Here is an 18,159-nt window from a genome sequence, read left to right as displayed (position 1 = left end):
GCAACATCCAGGCCTATGCCCCCGGCTGTGCGGCCCATCCCTCCTACGCATCATGGACTCATGAGATGGTCACCCCATCGTGGACCTCACCAGCGACCCCCCTCAGCCAACCCCACGCCTGTGCCACGCAGCAGCCAACCAACCCCAGGGGTCCCAAATGCCTAAACACCCCTGACAGCGCTGCCCGGCCCGGAACGCTCTTTGCAAGGCCTGTGGCAAAAAGGGACACTTTGCTGCGGTGTGCAAGGCCCGCGCAGTCACCGCTATTGCTCCGACTCCCCCCATGTGCGACCAGTGGGCGCCGCCATTTTCACCTCATCGGACCACGTGCAGCCCGTGGGCGCCGCCATCTTGTTCGACCCCCACCACGTGCGGCCTGTGGGCGCCGCCATCTTGTCTTCCCCACGACACATGCGGCCCGTGGGCGCCGCCATCTTACCAGGACCCATGCCCCTCCGGGCACCTCATCGCCTGCCACCACCAACAACCAGCCACGTCCCACCTCGGTCACGATTGACCAGTCTCGCCCACACAACCTGTCAACTGCTTCCACCAATGTGAAGATTGATGGGCATGAGATCTCCTGTCTGCTGGACTCTGGGAGCACCGAGAGCTTCATCCATCCCGATACGGTAAGGCGCTGCTCCCTCACGGTACACCCTGCCAAGCAGAGAATCTCCCTAGCCTCCGGGTCCCACTCCGTGGTGATCCGGGGGTATTGCATTGCCGCTCTCACTGTCCAGGGTGTGGAGTTCAGCGGCTTCCACCTCTATGTCCTCCCCAACCTCTGCACTGCCCTGCTACTCGGCCTAGAATTCCAGTGCAACCTCCAGAGCCTAACACTGAAATTCAGCGGACCCCTACCACCCCTTACTGTGTGCGGCCTTGCGACCCGAAAGGTTGACCCACCTTCCATATTTGCAAACTTAACTCTGGATTGCAAACCCGTCGCCACCAGGAGCAGACGGTACAGTGCCCAGAACAGGACTTTCATCAGGTCCGAAGTCCAGCGACTGCTTCGGGAAGGCATTATCGAGGCCAGCAACAGCCCCTGGAGAGCCCAAGTGGTAGTGGTGAAAACTGGGGAGAAACACAGGATGATTGTGGACTACAGCCAGACCATCAACAAGTACATGCAGCTTGACGCGTACCCCCTCCCATGCACATCTGATATGGTCAATCAGATTGCACAGTACCGGGTCTTCTCAACTGTGGATCTGAAATCCGCCCACCACCAACTCCCCATCCGTAAGGCGGACCGCCCATACACTGCCTTCGAAGCAGATGGCCGCCTTTACCACTTTCTCAGGGTTCCCTTTGGCGTCACCAACGGGGTCCCGGTTTTCCAATGGGAAATGGACCGAATGGTTGACTGGTACGGACTGCGGGCCACCTTCCGTACCTGGAAAATGTCACCATCTGCGGCTACGATCAGCAGGACCATGATGCCAACCTTGCGAAATTTCTCCACACCGCCACTCTCCTCAGCCTAACTTATAACAAGGAGAAGTGCGTGTTCAGCATGAACTGCTTAGCCATCCTCCTCGGCTATGTGGTCCAGAATGGAGTTCTGGGGCCCAATACCGACCGCATGCGCCCCCTCATGGAACTCCCCCTCCCCCACTGCCCCAAGGCCCTCAAACGATGCCTGGGGTTCTTCTCTTATTACGCCCAGTGGGTCCCAAACTATGCGGACAAGGCCCGTCCACTCATTCAATCCACTCTGTTTCCCCTGACGGCCGAGGCTCACCAGGCCTTCAACCGTATTAAGGTTGAAATCGCCACGGCCGCGATACACGCAGTCGACGAGACATTACCATTTCAGGTCGAGAGCGACGCATCAGATGTCGCTCTAGCCGCCACCCTCAACCAGGCAGGCAGGCCCGTGGTATTTTTGTCACAAACCCTACTCGCCTCCGAAATTCGGCATTCCTCCGTCGAAACCATCATTGAAGCTGTGCGACATTGGAGGCATTACCTGGCCAGCAGGAGATTCACTCTCCTCACTGACCAACGGTCGGTAGCCTTCATGTTCAACAACACACAGCGGGGCAAGATCAAAAATGATGAAATCTTGAGGTGGAGGATCGAGCTCTCCACCTATAATTACGAGATTTTGTATCACCCCGGTAAGCTCAACGAGCCCCCCGATGCCCTATCGTGAGGTACATGTGCCAGCGCACAAGTGGACCGACTCCAGACTCTGCACGACAACCTCTGTCACCCGGGGGGTCACACGTTTTTACCATTTCATCAAGGCTCGCAATCTGCCCTACTCCATCGAGGAATTCAGGGCTGTCACCAGAGACTGCCAGGTCTGCAAACCGGACTTCTACCGGCCAGACCATGCGCGCCTAGTAAAGGCCTCCTGCCCCTTTGAACACATCAGCGTTCCTCCCCTCCCCTCCCCTCCATCGACCGTAACATGTACTTCATCAGTGTGGTCGATGAGTATTCCAGGTTCCCCTTCGCCATCCCATGCCCCGACATGACGTCTGCCACAGTCATCGAAGCCCTCAACACCATCTTTGCTCTGTTCGGCTTCCCCACCTACATCCACAGCGACAGGGGATCCTCATTCATGAGCGATGAGCTGCGTCAGTTCCTGCTCAACAGGGGTATCACCTCAAGCAGGACGACCAGCTATAACCCCCAGGGAAACGGACAGGTGGAGAGGGAGAATGGGATGGTCTGGTGGGCCGTCCAGCTGGCCCTACGGTCCAGAAATCTCCCGGCCTCCCACTGGCAGGAGGTCCTTCCCGACGCCCTGCACTCCATTCGGTCGCTCCTGTGCATGGCGACTAATGAAACACCCCATGAACGTCTCTTTGCCTTCCCTGGGAAGTCCACCTCCGGGGTGTCGCTCCCTACTGTCTCCCTCAGGGACCTGGCACCAGCTGGTTCCACACGCACACACACCCCCCTGGCCCTGCGCCACCCTTCCCTCCCCTGATGTATATATTGTACATAGAGGATGTCGGTGTAGGTGTTTTGTGGTAAGGCCTTGTACTACAGGTACGGGAGTAGTTCCCTGACTGCTGGCTCCGCCCAGTAGGTGGAGTATAAATATGTGTGCTCCCCGTACAACAGCCATTTCGCCAGCTGCTGAAGGAGGCCACCCATCTCAGTGTAATAAAGCCTCAATTGCATCCAAGTCTCGTCTTTGTGTAATTGATCGTGCATCATCCCCCATCGCCCCACCCATTTTAACCTCCCCCATCCTTGGGGAGGCCCCAGGGAACACCCCTTCATCCCCACATGATATGGCCCCCAGACCTGATGCCTGGTACTGTCATCCCGACAGTGCCCCTACCAACCTGGCAGTGCTACCCAGGCACCCTGCCAGTCCCAGATTGGCATTTCTAGGGTGCCGGGCTGGCTTTGGCAGGATGCCCATGTGTCAGAGGGAGTGCCAGCGTGTCACCCTGCCCAGTCCCCAGCCACCTGGGGGTCTCTAATGGCCTGGGAGACCCCTCAGGTGCCTAATGGTTCATTTAAATATGCTGATCTGGATCACACCCAGTGAGGGCAAGATCCAGATCCCGACATCTAGCAAAACTCCGTTAAAGCTGGTGAGGCATTTTGAGTGTTGCAAATCTTGCAAGAGGCCTCTCGTGAGTTTCAACAGCCTCATCTCGACATCAGGTCAGGTGTGACGAGGTCATTAAATCGCGTGCTATGTCCCTGAGACACTCAATTTGGCAAATGAGAACACTCTGTGCAGCCTTGAACCCTTCTGCAAAGCAAATGCAGAGAGAAAGTACAGGGTAAGTTATAGTTTGTGCGAAGATCTACAATAGGGTTTTGTGTTGAAGCTGGAGGTAGGATGCGGTTACCATAGCAAGGGATTAAATTATAACAATAATCTTTATAGTCACAAGTAGGCTTACATTAACACTGCAATGAAGCCACTGTGAAAATCCCCTAGTCGCCACACTATGGCGCCTGTTCACATACATAGAGGGAGAATTCAGAATGCCCAATTCACCTAACAAGCACGGTGTTCGCGACTTGTGGGAGGAAACCGGAGCACCCGGAGGGAACCCACGCAGACACGGGGAGAAGGTGCAGACTCGCACAGACAGTGACCCAAGCCGGGAATCGAACCCGTGTCCCTGGCGCTGTGAAGCATCAGTGCCAACCACTGTGCTATCATCATTTTCTGGTCAGGGTTAAGATCAGGGGCCAGATGATAGACTATGGTCCATTTTGGAGTTACAATTTCATCAATGGTGAAGGTTTTGGTTTTAAGATCATTTTCAGGATAGTTTTGGTTGCCAGTGGAAATGGAGCTGAATATCTTTGAAGTATCAGTGGAAAATGCGGCGATCAACTTGCTCAGTCGGTTGTTTCGAGCTGATTTTATTGAAACACAGGCAATTTTTATTGACTGAGTTGGGAGTTCAGGCTCGGGACCTTGGGGTTCAACCCAGCAAATGTCACCTGCAGAAAGGAAATAATATATATCAGTGTGGGGATTCCGTCTGCCACATATGATGTTAATGGATTGGATTGGATGAATGCCAATATGTGGTGCAGACTGAAGTTCTACCTGAAATAGCCCCCCCCCCCCCCCCACTCCTCACGGGACTCTCAGATGGTGTGTTGCCACACTAGTGCCAGGGTCCGGGATGTCACTGATCAGCTGCAGGACATCCTGAAGGGGGAGAGTGAAAAGACAGAGGCCGTGGTACATGTTGGTACCAATGACATAGGTAGAAAGAGGGATGAGGTCTTGCATCAGGAATTCAGGAAGCTAGGCTGTTGATTAAAAAGCAGGACATCTCGTGTTGTAATCTCTGGATTACTACCAGAGCCATACGCTAGCGAGTATAGAAATAGGAGAATAACGCAGATGAATGCGTGGCTTAAGAGTCGGCGGAGGTGGGAGGTTTTAGATTTCTGGACCACTGGGACCATTTCTGCGGAAGGCTGGACCTGTACAAGTGGGACGGTCTACATCTGAACCACAACGGGACTAACATCCTTTGCTAGTGGGTTTGCTAGTGCTGTTGGGAGGAGTTTAAACTAATTCGGCAGGGGGAGGGGACTCAGACTGCTGTAAAATAAAGCAGGATCTGGCCAAGGTAGATTGGAACAAGTTACTGGTGGGGAGATCTACAGGAAAGCAGTGGAGGGTGTTCAGAGAGGAAATGGGGACGGTACAGATGCAACATGTTCCCTCTAAGATAATAGGAAGGAGTAACAAGCCCCGGGAACTGTGGATGGCCAGAGATATTCAGGATACAGTGAGAAGGAAGAGAGAGGCTTTTAATAAGTAAAAATGGAGAAAATCAACAGAGGCATTCGTGGAGTACAGAAAGTGCAGGATGGAGCTTAAGTAAGTAATTAGGAGAGCAAAGAGGGGTATGAGAAATCTCCAGCTGGAAAAGTTGGGGAAACCCCAAGATATTCTATAAGTATATCAATGGTAAGAGGATAACTTAGGGAAAAGTTAGGGCCCATTAGGGACCAAGGGGGGAACCTGTGGGTGGAGCCAGAGGACATTGGTAGTGTGTTAAATGAATATTTCACATCTGTCTTCACCCAAGAGAATGAGGAGGTAGATTTGGAACTGGGGGAGAGAGACTGTGAGGTTATTGAACAAGTTGTCATAGGGAGGGACAAAGTATTGGAGGTGTTGGCAGGTTCAAACGTGGAGACATCTCCAGGTCCGGACAAATTGTGTCCTGGGTTGCAGTGGGTGGTGAGAGAGGAGAGTGCAGGGGCCCTGATCTAAATTTTTAATTCTTTTCTGGCCATGGGAGACGTGCCAAAGGACTGGAGAACTGCGAATATGGTCCCACAATTTAAGAAAGGCTGCAGGGATAAGCCAGGGAACTACACGCCAGTGAGTCTCACGTCAGTGGTGGGAAACTAATGGAGAAAATTCTAAAATAGAGAATCTATCTCCACTTGGAGAGGCAAGGTTTCATCAGAAATAGTCAGCATGGCTTTGTTAGAGGGAGGTCATGCTTCACAAATATGATTGAATTTTTTGAGCACGTCACTAAGTGTGTAGATGAGGGTAGTGCAGTTGATGTAGATTACATATACTTCAGCAAAGCATTTGACAAGGTTCCACATGGGAGTTTTATAAAGAGAGCAAATGCACATGGGATACAGGGGAACTTGAAAAGGTGGATTCAAAGATGGCTGAGCTGTAGGTGACAGAGGGTGATGATAGACGGCTGCTTTGGTGACTGGAAGCCAGTGTCCAGTGATGTACCGCAGGGATCTGTGCTGGGTCACCTATTATTGGTAATTTATATAAATGACTTGGATGACTATGCAGATGGAAGTTAATCCTGAAAAGTGTGAGGTGTTATACTTTGAAAGGAGCAATTTGACAAGGTAATATTCAATGAATGGCACAGTACTGGGAAGTCCTGAAGAACAAAGAGACCTTGGCATATTTGTAAATAGATCTCTGAAGGCAGAATGGCAAGTTAATAGGGTGGTGAAAAAGGCATATGGTACACTTGCCTTAATCAATCGTGGCATAGATTACAAAAGCAAGGAAATCATGTTGGAGTTACATAGAATTTACAGTGCAGAAGGAGGCCATTCAGCCCATCGAGTCTGCACCGGCTCCTGGAAGGAGCACCCTACCCAAGGTTAACACCTCCACCCTATCCCCATAACCCAGTAACCCCACCCAACACTAAGGGAAATTTTGGACACTAAGGGCAATTTATCATGGCCAATCCACCTAACCTGCACATCTTTGGAGTTATATAGAACATTGGTGAGGCCACAGCTGGGGTACTGTGTGCAGTTCTCGTCGCCACATTATAGGAAGGATGTGATTGCACTGGAGCGGGTGAGAGGCGTTTCACCAGGCTATTACCTGGGATGGAACACTTAAATTATGAAGAGTAGTAGGACAGACTTTGGTTGCTTTCGCTGGAGCAGAGAAAACTGAGGGGCGACCTGATCAAGGTGTGCAAGATGACGAAGGCATGGACAGGGTGGATAGGGAACAGCTGTCCCACTCAGTTGAAGGGCCGGTTACGAGGGGAAACAAGTTCAAAGTGTGGGGTGTGAGGTTCGGGGAGGGATTTGAGGGAAACCATTTTTACCCAGGCGGTGGTGACGGTCTGCAGCGCACTGCCTGAACGGGTGGTAGAGGCGGGTTGCCTCACATCTTTTAAAAAGTACCTTGATGAGCAGTTGGCACGTCTTAACATTCAAGGCTATGGACCAAGTGCTGGCAAATGGGATTAGGATTGGCAGATCAGATGCCTTTCATGCGGCGGTGCAGACTTGATGGGCCGAAGGGCCTTTTCTGCATCGTATTTCTCTGTGATTCTGTAGAACCTTTGCCCAACTGGATTTGTGGGATCATCATGGCTTGTGCTGTACCTAAAAGCAGTGGGTTAGGTTCTACGGCCCCCAGCAGCGTCTTTCTTGGTGGCGCGCCATTCGCTGGCGGCGGGATTCGATACTCCTGCTGTTTGTCAATGGAAATTTCCATTGAAACCACCCCACGCCATCGGGAAACCCACGAGCGAGGATGCGCTGCCAGCAGGACCAGGGAATTGCAACGGGCGGAAAATTACAGCCAGTATGCACGGTAGCAGAGTGGTTAGCATTGTTGCTTCACAGTGCCAGGGTCCCAGGTTCGAATCCCACTGGGTCACTATCTGTGCGGAGTCTGCACATTCTCCCTGTGTCTGCGTGGGTTTCTTCCGGGTGATCCGGTTTCCTCCCACAAGTCCTGAAAGATGTGTTTATTAGGTAAATTGGACATCCTGAATTCTCCCTCTGTGTACCCGGACAGGCGTCGTAGTGTGGCGACTAGAGAATTTCACAGTAACTTCATTGCAGTAGTCTGCCAATGTAAGACTACTTGTTACAATAATAAAGATTATATACAGGGATTATATACAGGGAAAAAAACTGAAGGAGACAATGGTGCATTATTTGGATTGTTCAGACATTTTTAATGGTAAAACGGCAAATTTAATTTCTTGGGTGGCTCTGGAGGCAGATCAATCTCTGAAAAGATTAGGGGCAGGATTCTCCCGCAATTGGCGGGATGGCCCTACGCCGGCGCCAAGAACGGCGCGAACAACTCCGGCGTCAGGCCAACCGGAGGTTCCGAAAACCTCCGACCCGGAAGGGGCTAGCAGCGGCGTGGCGCCAATCACGATGGCGTCACCCATCACAGACCGGCGCAGCACAAAAGACGCCACTGCTGGAGATTCGGCAAAATGGCTGCCACGCCGCGCATCGCCGAGGTTCCAGGAGCGGGACATCGAGGCTCTCCTGGGCGCAGTGGAGCAGAGGACGGAGGCGTTGCACCACCGACATGGCCGCAGGGTCACACCTAACCTCAGCCGGCGCCTGTGAAGGGAGGTGGCAGAGGCCGTCAGCGCCATGGCCGTAACAGCCAGGACAGCTGTCCAGTGTCACAAGAAGGTCAATGACCTAGTCAGGTTAGCCAGGGTGAGTAACCCCCCTCCAATGCCCCCCCCCCCCCACCCCCCCAGGCTGGGCGGCACAGCTCTAGCTGAAACCAGCATGGCTGCACGACCCATGCAGGCTGCATTGGCAGGATGGGCTGTGAATCAGTGCCAACATACACACAACCACTGGCCTGCAAGTATATGTCCGCCTACCACTGTTGCCCTTTATCTCTGTCACCCCTATCCCCCTTCCCCGTCGCCCTCCCCCCTCACCCAGTCCCCTTTCCCCATCCCCTTTCCCCCCCATCCCTGTCTGCGTGTCTAACCATGCAGGCTTTATTGTGTATTGCAGAACCAAACGTAGACCCACCTGTCCCTGCAGATGCCGACCGCCCCAGGACATGCCAGGGCACCCACAGGACATGAACGACCCGGGCCGTGAAGTTGAAACCTCACCACTATTCTTAGAATTCCCCCTGTACCAAAAAAGGGTCAAGATATTCTAAATGGTGAACAGGGATTCTCACTCCCTGACTCCTATGCAGACTTAGGGAGTGCTACTCGGGTCAAACTAGTGTTTAAAGTTATCCCCGGCATAACCCATATCTTCATAGAAGAATTTTCTTTACTTACCACTCAGTAGCTTACACACGGGTCCGGCTTGCTAAGTAGAGTAAAGTAAACTTTCTAATAATAATAACAACCACTCTTTCAGGTTATCAATTTAAACTTAACTTTATTTTCAAGTTAAAGAGATAAAAACGACTTTTACAGAAAGGTAAAAAAGATCTTTTCTTGTTCGGACCAGTTGTAAGACTTTCAAGTCTATCTTGACAATCAGTTTTCTTTAACGTTTGGTCTTCTGTTCCCTTCTCTGGGTTGCTCAGTCTTCAGATGCTGCTTGTCCCATCACCGAGGAAGATTATTCTGAATCTCTGCTCACTTGTCAGAGTTTTTATAGCAATTTGTGCAGCCTGACTTTTACAAATGACACCCTTCTGCTGTTTGAGACTAACAGTTGAGGGTTAGTTTCTATCGGTTAGAAGCGTGGCCCCTTAGCAACAGCGCAGCTTCATTCCACCAGCTCGCCATTACTTACTTTGAATTTGCTCGCTTTCCTTGACATGTAATAAATTTGTCTGTGTCTCTGTCAGTACTCTTTCAGATTTATGTCTTTTCTTAATGACCCTTTCAATCTCAACCCAGGTCATCTTTGGGTTAAGCTAATATCATGTTCAGGTTACCCCCTTCGACTCTATCCTTATCTGGCTCGGCCATTTTCTAAAAGGTTTTAACGTCAAAATGGTGTATGTTATAGTATAACCTTGTCACCTTCTAGTTTTCTTTATTTGTTAATCAGTTGTCTCATCTTATTACTGGTGTCAGCAAGCTTTCACACTTAACAGTTGTTCCTTATTTTAAACTTTAGATTCTGGCTGTTTATCTTAATTGTTCAATAAAATCATTGATTGCATAAAGAATTGTGGAATACTGTTCCCTTTCATATAACTTAAGAATTTAAGTCGATCAAATGACTTTTTAAACTTGTAAATCAGAATGAATTGTTCCTATCTGTTTTCCTTCCAGTCTGTGGGGCTGTCTTCTTTTCAAACAGGCTGCTGCTGTTAACCCCTTGTGGGACTTCTCCCTTTCATTAAAAGTCTCAGGCATTTTCAGTGTTACTTTCTACGTTTTAAATGTCATATTTTCCCAATTTTTTATTACGCACAGTTTGCTCCATATTATATTAATTGAAAAAATATTCAGCATTTCAAGACAATGCTAATTATTCTGAATGTTTATGGATATATGTATTAAATTTAAAATCATTACTCCATCCCAACTAACTTTACTTTTACACAATTGCAAGGTAAGGCCAATGGTTTTACAGGAATAGTTAAGTGATGCAGATGGGTGCAGAAAGTTGTAATGGGATAGTGATAGAATCTTGGAAAACTAAGATGGAGGCCATTCAGCCCATTGTGTCTGTGCTTGCCCTCTGCAGAAGCAATTAGACTAATGCCATTCCTCCAGTTTTCCCTTTCGCCCTGTGAATTTTTTCCTTTTCAGGTAATCCTTTCTCTTATGAACACCTCAATTGAACCACCTCACCACTCTCAGGCAGCGCATTCCAGATCCTAACCACTAGCTGCATAAAAAGTATTTTCCTCATGTCGTCATTGCACCTTTTACCAATTAACTCTTGTTCTCAATCTTCCCATCAATTGGAACAATTTCTCCCTGTCAACTCTGTCCAGACCCCTCATGATTATCACTATAGATTGAGGAAGTGGGATAAACTGTAGCAGTGTAGTTAAGAGGGATAAATGAGGTCAACCACTTTGGATTTGAAAAAGACAGGCCAGTATATCTTGTCAATGTTTTTTTTAAACTTTAGTGTATACAATTATTTTTTTCCAATTAAGGGGCAATTTAGTGTGGCCAATCAACCTACCCTGCACATCTTTGGGTTGTGGGGGCGAAACCCAAGCAAACACGGGGAGAATGTGCAAACTCCGCACGAACCGTGACCCTGAGGCGGGATCGAACCTGGGACCTCGGCGCCATGAGGCAACTGTGGTAACCACTGCACCACCGTGCTGCCCTATATCTTCTCAATGGTGACAAGAAGTCATGAGCTGTGACGAGGCAAAAATTTCGCACTCAAAGCACATATAAAGCTAGGAATTCTGCAGAGATTAACTCACCTCCAGACTCCTCAAAGCCTTTCCACTACCCACACTAGGGGCTTTTCACAGTAACTTCATTGAAGCCTACTCGTGACAATAAGCGATTTTCATTTCATGTTCATATGTTTTGGTCCTGTCCAAAACTGGAGGATTACTGGAATCCTCATTTTTAGGGTAATCTCTAAAGTGGTGCACGTGAAACAGGACCCGGGCCCTCGGGAGGCCATATTCGGGGTGTCGGACCAGCCAGGGTTGGAAATGGGTGCAGAGGCAGATGTTGTTGCCTTCGCCTCATTGATCGCCCCAAGGCAGATCCTGTTAGGATGGAGATCAACCTCTCCACCCTGTGCCCTGGTGTGGTGGGGGGACCTGCTGGAATTCTTGACTCTTGAGAAGGTCAAATTTGAACTGAAGGGAAGGATGGAGGGGTTCCACAATTCATGGGTGTTATTCATTTTGCACTTTCAAGAATTGGATTACATCAAACATTTGGGGGGGGAGCTGGGAGAGTTTGGGGAGGGGGACTCTATGTGTTAATGGTAACTATGGGTGATTCCTGATTCCTTTTTGTTACTTGATTCTGTTAACATGCGGGCCAATGTCTGGGGTTTGGTGGGATGATGGCATCGGTGTTATTGATATGGGGATCGACATTGCATCCGTTACTGATTGTTGTTTATTGTTGGGTGTAAATTTGGGAGAAAATGTGAAAAAGGAGAATAAAAATATTTTTTTAAAAAGAAGCTTGACACCATACAGCACAAAGCGTCCCGTTTGATTGGAACGCCATCTCGAAAGACGTGCTTGTTAGGTGAATGGACATTCTGAATTCTCCCTCAGTGTACCTGAACAGGTGCTGTAGTGTGGCAACTAGGGGATTTTCACAGTAATTTCATTTCAGTGTGTAAAGGTTCTTTTACTCCACACAGACTAATCACGGATGCCCCGATACCTGTGGGTGTCTAAGTGTTGAAACCACAACCCGGAAGTGTCGCGCTGGGACAGCTTCACAAGAGAGAGGGAGAAAGACTCTGTTGTTGAAAATACAGAAAAATGTGTCATTTGAAATGTGGAAGTCTGGCAATATCTGGTCTGAGAGAAATCTGAGAGGATACAGGGAAAGATCCCATGAAGGGTTAATAGCAACTGCAAAGAGCAGGATTATAAAATGCAGATTCTTTCTCACAAGCAGGCTTAGCAAACACACGGGATTCTTGTATTAAGCTAAAACAATGGCTCACACCTTCATTGAAAGTAACTATCTTAGGAAGCATCTGGAAAAGGATGGATGAGAGTTTCAATTGAATGAAATGACGAATGTTTAAAACAGCCAGGTCTTTCAAATCATTACCAAGTTAAATTTTAGCATACAGCTAAAAGCAAAGGTTTCACACCTTCATTGAAATTAACTCTCTTAGTAAACAGCTGGAAAGGAAAGGATGAGGTTCAAATAAATTTGCTAACAATTCTAAGTGTGAAATTTTGCTAATATCAGGTAAATTAAAGAAAATTGGAGACAACCCGTCTACGAGAAACATAATTTAAAGTCAAAATCAACGGCAAAGTTATGAGCTGGGGACAATTGGAAAATTAAACTATAGAAATGACAGGTATTAAAAGTAACACCTCTTGAAACCAAAGCATTTTGAATATCGCATAGGAACTTTGAACATCACAAAGGACAATGTAATCAGATCTGAGAGGCGAGGTTATGCCCAAAATGAACAATTAGTCATATTAGAATGTTTACATCAAAGATACTTTTTACAATCAAAATGAAATAAGTTAATTGACAATAAGCTCATAAAAACTGAATAACTGTAAGAAAGGGAATAAAAACCCGAGAGCAGAAGCAGAGCAGAACTCAGAGAGAGGAGAGAAGCATATTCAGCTCTCACAGCTCAGTCGTGGGAAAGACAAGACAAGCAGCCGAGCTTAAACAGCTATACATCGAAAGAAGACCAGATTTTAAAAAGAAGATTGATTGTCAAGGTGGGCCTGAAGGTCCCTTCAACCAACCAGAAGGATCCAGAAGCTAGATCTTTTTACCTTTCTGTAAAGAAAGTGTTTGCAGCTTTTAAAAGAAAAATATAATAATAAAATAACTTAATTTAACCTGAAACAGTGGTTATTCCTAAAGTCTACTTTACTTACTTAGCCATGCAGGACCCAGGACATCGATGCTACTAAGTGGCAAGTAGATACAATCTTCGGTGAAGGTATGGGTTACACCGGGGGATAACTTGAAAATATAGTTTGACCTGAATAGCGCCCATCGAAGTCTGCATCGGAGTCAAGGATGAGAATCCCTGTTCACCATTTTGGTATAGGGAGAATTCTAAGAATAATGGTGGGTTTTCAAAAACAACTCACTGTCTTTTCCTGATCAGTGACCTCACCCTTATGCCCCACGGGTTACCCTGGCTGCCGCCTAACGACTGTGTGTGTCTCTCTCTTGTAGGTAGTGAAATACAACCTGGAAGTGCCACACTGGGGCAGCTTCACAAGACAGAGAGAGAGGGAACACTGTTGATTCCTGACCAGTCGAGCCCCTTGAGTGAGCGTTTTCGAAATAGAATTTTGGACACTAAGGGCAATTTATCATGGCCAATCCACCCAACCTGCACATCTTTGGACTGTGGGAGGAAACCGGAGTACCCGGAGGAAACCCATGCACACACGGGGAGGATGTGCAGACTCCACACAGACAGTGACCCACCCTTTACGGTTCTGTACTCCAGCTTTTTAGTGACGCGCCAGGACGGACGATGTGAGAGAGAGACTGGTCAAAGTTAATTTTTAAAATAATTTATTCAAGACTAAACTCAACAAGGGCAGCACGGTGGCCTAGTGGTTAGCACAACCGCCTCACGGCGCTGAGGTCCCAGGTTCGATCCCGGCTCTGGGTCACTGTCCGTGTGGAGTTTGCACATTCTCCCCGTGTCTGCGTGGGTTTCGCCCCCACAACCCAAAAACGTGCAGAGTAGGTGGATTGGCCACGCTAAATTGCCCCTCGGAAAAAATAATTGGCGAATCTAAATTTAAAACAAAAAAAGACTAAGCTCAACCAAACTCAGTCAATAAACACAGACACCACAATACTATGCTATGGAAAGAAAACCAAAACAACACAGTGTAAATACTTAGCATTACACAATTTATAAAAATGATCCTAGACCTCTCCTCAACCTCTACCTAACTGGGGATTGCTGAAGACTGAGAGAATACTCACCACTCTTCGGATTGTTTTAAAAGTCTTTTCTGCTGCTGAGGAAAATACTTGATCTGTCTTGCTTGTTGCTGTCTTTTAGTTTTGCTGCTGGATCTTCCTTGTTTCTTCCTCTGCCCATGAAGTAATTGTCTGGTTGAACACCTCAATTCACTGCTTTCCGAAGAACGTTTCAGTGGACTGCCTCGGAATTAACTGCTGAGAAACAACTCTCACCTTGCCCAGAGTTTGATATTTTAGAGTACGTGACAACGATATTTTAAAGGCAGTTCACCTGAATCAATATGCTGACTCCTCCCATCGGTCAGTTTCAGAACAATGGGTGTAAAGCGCTGACAGGATGAAACTGATCTTGATCAATTTCAATGACAAAGAGCCCAAAATGTTTTGGGAGGTGGACTGGGTGATCGCTTTGCTAAGCACCTTCGGTCTGTATGCATTCAGGACCCTGACCTTCCTGTTGCTTGCCATTTTAAGACAAGACCCTGTTCCCATGCCCACATGTCCGTCCTTGGCCTGCTGCAATGTTCCTGTGAAACTCAACGCAAACTGGAGCATCTCATCTTCCGGTTAGGCACGCTACAGCCTTCCGGTCTCAACATCGAATTCAACAACTTCAGATGATCAGCTCTACCCCACCTCGACCCCTTTGTTTTCATCCCATTTCTTTCTTTCTTTATATACATTTCCCCCCCCCCCACATCTTATCCTCCTTTCCTTACCTTTTCTCCCCTTTCCCACCCATGTCCCCCCTCCCCCCACATCTACATCTGTCACAGCTTACCCTCTGATTTTAGTTTCTCTGCTGTTTGGCCTTTCACGCCTTTTATTCTCTCTGGGGACTGCCATTCGCACTCTTTTCCCTTGGATTCTCTGGCGATTAGCACTCTTTTCCCTTAGTTTATGTGGCTATGACTCATCTTTAATTCCCTCACCCTACAGTATCAATATCCTCCACTTTCTATGTCTTTTAGCTATGCAAAGGGTCATCTGGACTCGAAACATAGAACATAGAACAGTACAGCACAGAACAGGCCCTTCGGCCCTCAATGTTGTGCCGAGCCATGATCACCCTACTCAAACCCACGTATCCGCCCTATACCCGTAACCCAACAACCCCCCCATTAACCTTACTTTTTTTAGGACACTACGGGCAATTTAGCATTGCCAATCCACCTAACCCGCACATCTTTGGACTGTGGGAGGAAACCGGAGCACCCGGAGGAAACCCACGCACACAGGGGGAGGACGTGCAGACTCCACACAGACAGTGACCCAGCCGGGAATCGAACCTGGGACCCTGGAGCTGTGAAGCATTTATGCTAACCACCATGCTACCCTGCTGCCCCTATAATAATCGCTTATTGTCACAAGTAGGCTTCAGTGAAGTTACTGTGAAAAGCCCCTAGTCGCCACATTCCAGTACCTATTCGGGGAGGCCGGTACGGGAATTGAACCCACGCTGCTGCCTTGTTCTGCATTACAAGCCAGCTGTTTAGCCCACTGTGCTAATGGATGGATTTTTGTGCTAATGGATGGATTTTTACGTTAGCTCTTTTCTCTCCCTACAGATGCTGCCAGACCTGCTGAGATTTTCCAGCATTTTCTCTTTTGGTTTCAGATTCCAGCATCCACAGTAATTTGCTTTTATCTGATGTTTTGGGGGGTATCTAATGTATTGCAAAGTGTCCCAAGGTGGTTTCTGGGAACACTAAACATTTTCCCATTAGTAGAGGCATTATTCTACATAGCTGGAGTAAAACTCGTTACCATTTCCATTGTCTCTCCTGTAGTTGGTCAAGGCTATCGACACCCCTCTGCATAATCTTATCAACTAGTTTTGCCATGACTCATGGCCCCTTTGTTCACTTCTTGGATGGTCTGGTGGTGTTGTCTATTCCGATGTCTGGTTTGCAGCTATTTTGCTTGAATGTAACCTTTAAAATAATACTGTCTTTAAAATGTCCGTTTCTCCACTTGAAATTAGCCATGTTGGATCAGGTTTAATATAATGTCCGTGTATCCTATGGAGTTCATCCAAATGATGGATTTGCTACATCTTACAAGTGTTAATGTAAGCCTACTTGTGACACTAATAAAGATTATTATCTACCATGTTAAATATTGCTTCCCTCCACCACTCATGCACTGTGGATAATCTACAAGGTGCACTACAGCAACAAACCAAGGGTCCTTTGACAGCATCTTCCAGATCTGCGAACCCTATCACTTATATGGACAAGGGCAGCAGACACATCCTCAATGATTTCAACTTTTATCTCAACTCATCATGCCCTCTCTCCTTCGAGGTCACTGCCTCCTTCCCTTCCTTAATCTCTCGTTCCATACAATCTCCTTTAAACCATGTGCGCATCCATTCTCTTGACCTTGTCATGTCTTGAGTCAATCACAGTTGAGGCCATTCCTGATCACTTCCTTGCATCGCTCTCCACTCATTATCCAATTTCCTTCTCCAAATACCATTTCCTTCTCTGCCCATCCCTGAAAACAAATTTCCCTTAATTGCTTGGCCTTTGACCCTCTGTTCACCAATCTGCTCAGTCACATCCTCACCTTCACTTTTGATACCCTTGTTCCCACTGCTCTCTCACCTTGGTCATTCTGTGGTACCCAGAATTGGTCACAATATTCCAGTTGGGGTTGAACCATGGTTTAATAAAAGTTCACCATAACTTCCTTTGTATTCATTGGTTCATGGAATGTTGCCATCACTGGCTGGGCCAGCATTTATTGCCCATCCCTGAGGGCATTTAAAAGTCAACCACATTGCTGTGGATGTGGAGTCACATGTAGCCTGACCAGGTAAGGATGACAGATTCTCTTCCCGAAAGGATATGAGTAAACCGGATGGGTTTTTACGACAATCGACAATGGTTTCATGGTCATTATTAGACTCCTAATTCCAGGTTTTTTTTTATTGAATTCAAATTGCACAATCCACCATGGCAGGATTAGATTCTGGGTCCCCAGAACATGGCTCTGTGTCTTTGGATTACTAGTCAAGAGCCAATACCACTACACCAGTGTTTTTCAAACTTTGTTTCCGGGGACCTCACGTGCGCGACCCACCATTTTATCTTGCCGTGTAATGTTTGGGTGAAATGTGGTGAACCTCCAATGTCTAGAGGATGAAAACTTTCAGTTTCTGCATTTTATTCCTGTGAAATTTCATCAAATAAAAACTCCCCCGAACTTGTAATAAAAAGGCTGCAACTGTATTTAAAAAGTGCCGCTGCACTGCGCATGCATGCCCAATCATCAGTGCGCATGGGTACATGCGCAGTGCGGCTGCATTATAAAAATATGTTTGTGGCTATTTTGAAGGCCGCTTGCAGCCGGCATTATTAAAAGCCAGCTGCTGCGGCTGTTGTGCGCGGATTTGCGCGACCAGGAGCTCCACGACAGACGGCTCCGCGACCCTCCCGACACCCGCCCACAACCCATGACTTCGGGGTGACGCCCCCGACTTTGGCAATGCCTGTACTACATCACTGCCTCTCCTATTGCTCTGTACTCCATGCCTCTATCTATGAAGTCCAAGATCCTGTATGTCTTTTGAACCACTTTCTCAACCTGACCTGCACATTCAAGGATTTGTGCACAAATGCCCCCAGATTCCTCTGCTTCTGTTAGCTACTCTGGAATTGTAACCTTCATTTTCTATTGCCTCTTTTGTACCTCCCAACAAAATGCTCACTGAAATTGTCTGAATCAATTGGTCCAAATTACACAACAACTCTCTATTAGGATCCATGTGTGAAAAAGCTTGCTTCTACATGTCAAAATCACCAAAAGGCAGACAGACAAA

This window comes from Scyliorhinus canicula, chromosome 12, assembly GCF_902713615.1.
Source record: "Scyliorhinus canicula chromosome 12, sScyCan1.1, whole genome shotgun sequence".
NCBI classification, from domain to species: Eukaryota; Metazoa; Chordata; class Chondrichthyes; order Carcharhiniformes; family Scyliorhinidae; genus Scyliorhinus; species Scyliorhinus canicula.
Note: the sequence above shows the minus strand (reverse complement) of the source record.